The sequence below is a fragment of the Triticum aestivum genome, chromosome 7B (genome assembly GCF_018294505.1).
Source record: "Triticum aestivum cultivar Chinese Spring chromosome 7B, IWGSC CS RefSeq v2.1, whole genome shotgun sequence".
Lineage (NCBI taxonomy): Eukaryota > Viridiplantae > Streptophyta > Magnoliopsida > Poales > Poaceae > Triticum > Triticum aestivum.
In genome coordinates this window covers 705,528,751-705,535,813 of record NC_057813.1, presented here as the reverse complement: position 1 = coordinate 705,535,813, position 7,063 = coordinate 705,528,751, and the positions used below count along the sequence as shown (strand labels likewise).

General features: G+C 46.2%; 1 pseudogene; it reads right to left on the bottom strand.

Moving 5' to 3' along the window:
- Positions 1-799: 799 nt before the first annotated feature.
- LOC123158542 (uncharacterized methyltransferase At2g41040, chloroplastic-like) lies at positions 800-3,193 on the bottom strand (annotated as a pseudogene).
- Between the last annotated feature and the right edge of the window lie 3,870 nt (positions 3,194-7,063).

Sequence of the window (7,063 nt, the reverse complement as noted above, 5' to 3'; positions counted from 1 at the left end):
CAATATACGACTTGTCATTGTCTCAAGTAGTTAAATCCATATGCTATGAACTTCAGATTACATGCCAAAAAGTGGTTGGAAGCACGGGAGTCGCGTGAGAAGTGCACGCAAGAGAGGAACATGGTCGATAAACCTGGAACCATGCTCCGAGGACTTCTGCTCTGCAAGTGAAGGCCACAAACATGGGGGGAGAAGAAACAACGACCATTGGACATCTGAAGAGGTGAAAGAGCTAGTAGATGGTGTATCTGTCTACGGGGTTGGACAGTGGACTAAATTGAAGAATGAAAGGTTTCCGATATCAGTTCGAACGGCCGAGCATCTTAAGGTATAGTCAATTGGTGATTTATTGCACCCTAAAGCACATGCATCTATAGATATTATCTCTGTTCATTACTTTGTTGTTTCTCACATTTTTCTCTGTTAATATTTTATTTATCTATACTTTTTATTGCAAAATATGACAATTTTTATGTTTTGTTTAATCCTTCAGGATAAATGGAGAAACCTGTTGAAAGCCTACACGGTCAGGCCCACATCTAAAAAGAAGGTTTTATTCCATAAGTATGCTGAATTCATTATGGAACACCACTGATTTTCATCTCTTTCGTTTCTCAAATTCCAGGGAAATGTGAAAAGAAGGATCTCGCCTCCTCTAGATAAGGATTGTGTCGAAAAGATCCAGAGGCTAGCAGCTGATTACCCTCGAAAATGAAGCTGCACTAGTGAATGCTACAAGAAACATCGTATAGTACTTTTGGTATAGCCGTGACCCAGCAACAAGCGTTCTATTATTTTTCTAGAACTGCGAAGCATAGGCTGCCATATTAAGTGTGTCGAGGGTAGAGAGTAGATTGAGCCATCTGGAGGGAGCAGCTTCTATCTCCTGCGTAACTACCTAGACAGATTAGTGAAGCACTCTGTATTGATGTAATGGGGAGGAGGTCTCCTGATCCATTAATGTAATGGGGAGGAGGTCTCTAGATAAGGTACACAGGTCATCGCATGATGCCCTGTTCCTGCACAAAGCTGTTCAACCCAAACTAACTAAGCTACTATTGAGGTTGACTTTATAGACGCATTCAGCAGTTAATAACTAACGAAATACAAGTGGTGTAAACTTTCTGGATTGGCTAATTGTTCATTGACAAACAAGATCGCAATTCCGAAGAAACCAGTTTTACTATGTTAAGTTACGAACCATGTACAATATTGAATCAAAAGTGCGAATGAGACAGTATACCGCAATTGAAGGGGATGGCCAGCAGTGGATAGCAGCTCCAGCATGAATGGCATCAATTGAACATGAAGGAAAAGGGAGCCTCGAAATACCGGCCCTTACGAGAGCGAGGTTCCTGCAGAACCAAAAGAAGAGAACAGTAAGTATTTGCTAGAAGCATCATCGAATACTGCTAATGAATGTTCACAATTACTGTAGTGTACTTGGATCAAAAAGAACATTCTGAGGTAGTAATAGATTGAACTAAGGGAGCACGTTATCACATATTTACATGCCGTTCAATTAGATGCTGACCACATAGATGTTAGTCGTTTTGGTATTAAAGAGAAATAAAGCACTAGTTTCCACACAAAAATTAGATGGCCCAAGTTGTCTACTTGATGGTTTGTTAGAGTTGGCTGTTGGATTTTACAAAACCTTTTTTCAATCCTCACAGGAAAAGCTCAAAATAAACACCAAGAAAGCTCACGTGTTCATAGGGGTTTCTTCTTGTTTGATGTAGTCATAGCATTGGTGGAGGATATTCTCAAAAAAGTCCAAAGCAATCACAGATGAGTATGCCCCAGAGCTTGCAAACTTCCTTGAAAACAAGCCACAAAACATGAATATTATCTTGATATGAAAGAGTGGCGATCATTTTTTTGCAACACAAAAACATGAAGCACCAAATACTTGGCTTTGACAGATGCACGACTTAATATAAATAGTTTCTCGCTGAGAAGTAACAGCTAAGGATATGGAATTGAAGAATGAGGCAGCCAAGCAATGTACCTCTTCATCGCGGCCAGGGAAGCCACTCCGATTGAAGTTCTGACGCCACCCCCTCTCATAAAGAAAGGAGATGAGCGGGCTCCTGAACAGTTCGGTTCTAGCAAGCTTGAGTCCACTGTATTCTTTCATTCCTGATTAGACGACAGTGAGATCCAAGAAGACATCTTCGCTGGTGAATGACTTGTTAAATTTTGAACACTTGAATCCAGACCTATAAATCGCTGGCCTGGGACACACGTAGAAGCCAAAACAACATAAATCCTAATCCAGCAACCAGATATGCATGTGAGATGAAGATAATTCATGGACTTTAGACGTACAGGTTCATGTCTGGCGGCCCTTTCCTTATCAGCGGTTCATAGCAAACAGGGCATGCGAACACCTCAGTTTTTGAAGCATCATTCTGCTCTGTTTTGATCTCCTGAAACTGTTCGCATAGTGAACGTCAGTTCCACACGGCATGAATAAAGTCCAAACTTAGCCTAACATCAAACGCTTACACTTAATGCGACTGTAAACTATGCTATTTAAACAGGTTGCTTCTTTGCCGACGCATACATGGTCACTTGCTAGCAAGATTAGCTCTTCCGAGTTAAATACTGGAGGCTAGATTGCAGAGACCACTCATCCTATGCATGTAAGGCAACAGAAGTACAGATATTAGCAGCCATATAACCATTTAGCTCAGTCACTAATCTACCATGCGAGGTTCAGCCTTTGCATCTGGTGGCCAAATATCAGCAGTGCAGGCCATGACTGAAAATACCTGCTAAACTTATCCTAGCTCTCGATTAATTACTCTACTAAATACAAAGCTTGGTTCCTGCCAAAGCCCCGCCTAGGCATAACACCAAACATTTGGTGGGCGACACAACGGCTTCCCGTGCCTTCCCTGAGACGAGAATTAGCTAGTGGCGTAGGTACATACCGGGTCGAGTGCGATGGCTACCGCGGCGACGGCCACCCGGCGAGTCGGCAGCGGCAGGCCTAGGCTGCGGCCAAGGCGTCAGGGGACGCGTGGGGGGTGGCGCGACGGGAAGAGGAGGAGCAGGAAGCCGCTGCGGCTCTCACCGCGAGCTCCATGGGCGAGGCCGACGCGGAGCTGCAAAGCCTGGAACCTGTAGACGCGCCGGCCGACGAAGGTCCGGCAGGGGAGGGAAGACCGGAAGAGGAGGGGCGTGTTTTTTTTTTCCTTTTGAGATTCTAAAAAAAAGAGGGGCGTGATAGTATTTTTTTTAAGGGAAAGGAGAGGCGTACTGGTCGTGGGCTCAGCCTCATCTCATGCGTGGCGCCACAGCTCCAATTGTGACCGCCTCTCCGAAATCAGATCCATACCTAGCCATCTGGGTCGGCCCCATCCGGGCCACGCTTAAACGTGTGTGACATGACACATTTAAGTAAACGTGACGGTTGTGGCACGTCTATTTTCTAATGAGTCGATGGTCACATTTAACCTTTTCTTACTAAATTACTTCAAAATACGGTACGTTTACTCATATTTAAACTTGCTGGGGTATATTTTACATAACTAATAAGCATACTGAATAATAGATTAAGGTATAGAAATAGGGCAGTGATCTGCGTCGGTCAGGCGATTGGGAGCCCAGATAGGTCCTCTCGAGAGTTGTGGAGTCGCCACCCTCTTCGTCATTAGATCTGGCCTCCGCTGTCGTTGTTTCCTTTGCCCACTGCTCGCACCAAAATTGTGGGGGATAGAGCTAGCAACAGCGAGCACCGCCCCCTCCCCGCGTCACATCTCGTCTTGGTCACCATTGCAGCTTGTCGACGTATTATCGCCATTCGCCTCTTGTTGTCGCTGGCCCCCGGTTCCCTCATATCATCGTCATGGCGGCACTAACTATGCACATCCCCCGGTCCCAACATCTTGCATCGACGATCACAGCACCGCACCTCACCGATTGCACCACCGCCAACTGGATGCGGTCGTTTGCAGCATCATCAGCAACCGCTGGTCCTAGCATTCTGCATCGCCATTCACAGCCTCGCGCCTAGCCGGTTGCGGCATCGATGGTCGTAGTCACGGACAACCTACTCACTCCATAGTCTTTATCGTAGGCACAAGGAGGTGATGCTTCGCTGGACGACGGTTTGCTGCAACAATGGTGGTTTCTCCTCGCAGCATCAATGCCCCCCCCCCCAACGCTAAACCGTCGGTGATCCAGTGTGTGTTGGGAGCCTCTCACAACATTGTTCGCGCATGGGAATTTATAGTGGCTTGGGAGTAAACTTGTTCAAACCCCGGGTTGGGTCGGGTTTCGTGCCAGGCTTTGTAAAGTCCGAAGCAAAATATCCCAATCCCGGACCCGAAACACATGAACAGTGTAATTTTTTAATTAAAATAATTATATTCGGGATATTAAAATAATATAATATACCTATGTTTGAAATAAAAATATACATTTGTTGCCATTTCAGGCTTTTTTGGGCTTTTGGGTGAAAAAATGGAGCTTGGGCCTTGCCCAGATGCCGGGCTTTCTGGCTCGGGCCTCCGGGCCGGGTTGCCCATGCACATGTCTACTTGGGAGTAGGCAGTAGCTGGCGATGAAAGGAAGAAGAGGAGAGTGGGGAATTGAGGACGCAACCATGGGCCAGTGTGCGAAGAGATAAGCGTAAAAGGAGTGGGAAAGGGTGCTGTCTGTGAGGCACACTAGGACACGTGGCATGCAAACATATAATGTGAAGTGAGCATCTACAATACGGTAGAGGGCGGCAGTATAACACATATCAGGCATGTTGAACACGGGAAACGGGGATTGGTAATTTTGATTTCAACTGTGCCAAGTGCAGCCAGGTGCTTTGCTTCATGATATTCAGACAAAGTAGAATATGAAAAGGTTGGATCTTCATGAGTTTGTTTTACCCAGAAATTGGTCTACGTCTTTCTATCACGATGCAGGTAATATTACAGATGTACCTACAAAGACACCACGAATTGCGCGGCCATGAAACGGATTCATCAGAGTGACCGCATATTGTATGAAGTCACCTGCTATAGTGAGCATTCATGCTACAGCACTTTCCTTGTCCTGAGAGTTTCAGTTGCAGACACCATCCACCATCCGGAAAGGCAGTCTTCATCTGCTTCAATTCATCTGGGGTTCAAGAACATGGAGCAAATGCCAGCTCGCCTTTTGTGAGTGCAACAGCACCACGCGGTGCACCTTCAGACACTACTAGGAAAAATCTAATACACAGAATTTTAGCAGTAGCGTGGATCAAAAAAGCACGCTAGTGCTAAGTAGCAGTAGCGCGCCTGTGCAAACCGCACTGCAGATAATTTCCTAGCAGTAGCGCGTGTTGCTGTAAACACGTTACTACTAAAATTCCCACGGCTTAGCCGATAGGCTACACATAGTAGTAGCGATCTATATAGAACCGCGCTACCGCTACTTTCTTTGTAGTAGCGCATTTTATTCTAAACTCACTACTGCTAAAGGACATAAAATTAAATGAAAAACAAATAGAAAGGTAATTAAAAATGAAAGAAATAGAAGAAGGTGAAAGGAAAAAAATAAAATGTGAAGAAAAATAAATGAAAAAGGGAAAAAAAAGAGAAAGAAGTAGCAGCAGCGCGTATCCTAGAACGCGCTGTAGCTAACGTAGCAGTAGCGCACTTTCAGGAACGCGCTGCTGCTACTTCTGACTTAACCACCGAGTTCGTCCTTCCCCACGGCCACTCCCCCCCCCCCCAATCGAACTCCTCCGCTCTCGTCGGCGCCGTCGCCCGTCGGCCGCTGCACGCTCTCCGCACACCCTCTACACCGCCCCCGACCCCGGATTCAACGCCGCCCCCGCCCCGACCTCAACGCCGCCCCCGACCCCGACCTCGACGCCGCCCTCCGTCGCCCGCCCGAGCGCCGACCCGGACCTCGACGCCGCCTGCCCCTCTCTCGCCGCAGGCACCCGAGGTGAGCACGCCTGCTCCTCCCCTCCCCTACCTCTGCCTAGATAGGGTTCTTCAAATTTTAGTTGCATCAAATTAGTTAGGGTTCATCTATGGGTGAAAATAAATCGGATACAGATGCGGCTAGGATGTTTTCTTAGATGATGAATAAACACTAGCATAATGCATAATAAAACTAGTAAAAATTGACCACTTATTTCACTTTTAAGTTGGATAATTGGAATATCCGCTACCACTTTCCACCCCTAGGTTCATCAAATTAGATGGTAATTTTTTTTGCAGAAAAAAATTACCATCAAATTAGATGGTAATTAGGACAGTAGTTCCTAGGTACTAATTAGTTACTAAGAACTAGGTACTAATTAGGTACTAGTTTATTTTTATTTATAGTAAGTTTATTTTTAGTAAGAACTAGTTGAATTAATAGAACTAGTTAGTAAGAACTTGTTGCTATTTTTTTAGTTAAAGCAATTTTTTCCGCAGCGACGTGGACGATGCCTATCCCGCATCCTCGTCGTCGAGTCGGCGGAGGACGACACCTGCTTCACCAGATGGGCCATGTCCAGGACTGGGCTCCGCCGGGGTGGTACTGGGAGGCGCTACCTACCGGGGGGCACAGGTTGGTGAGGAGCCAGCCTGTCGTTGACCCGAATCTTCTTTGGTGGCGGTCGCGTGGGCCAGTGATGGTCCAGAGGCTCGAGGACCCCGTGGAGGTGGTGCGTCACCATGTCAATGAGGAGGACGCGCACGTCCGTTGCTACTTGTTTGCGTTGGAGGACAGGTTCTCCAATACCTGGCAGGTTCTCCAGGGATCTCACTATAGATATGATCCCGTGATGGTTCCTTCTCTGTGGGTGTCCACCGTCCGCGCCGATACCCGTCGTGCGCTAGGGTTTTAGTTGTATTAGTGATGTTATATGTATGATACTATTCGGGATGTATTAGTGATAATATTCGACGATGTACAGACGCATGAGATGTTTTACTTTTGCTTATTGAATGCATGCTATTTTGAGTTCTATAAGATATTTTGAAATGTATATCTTGTGTTGCTCAAATAGGATATGTGCTTGCCCAAGTGGCCGGTCATGTTTGCAGGTTACACCTCCAAGTAGCCTATGTTTTGC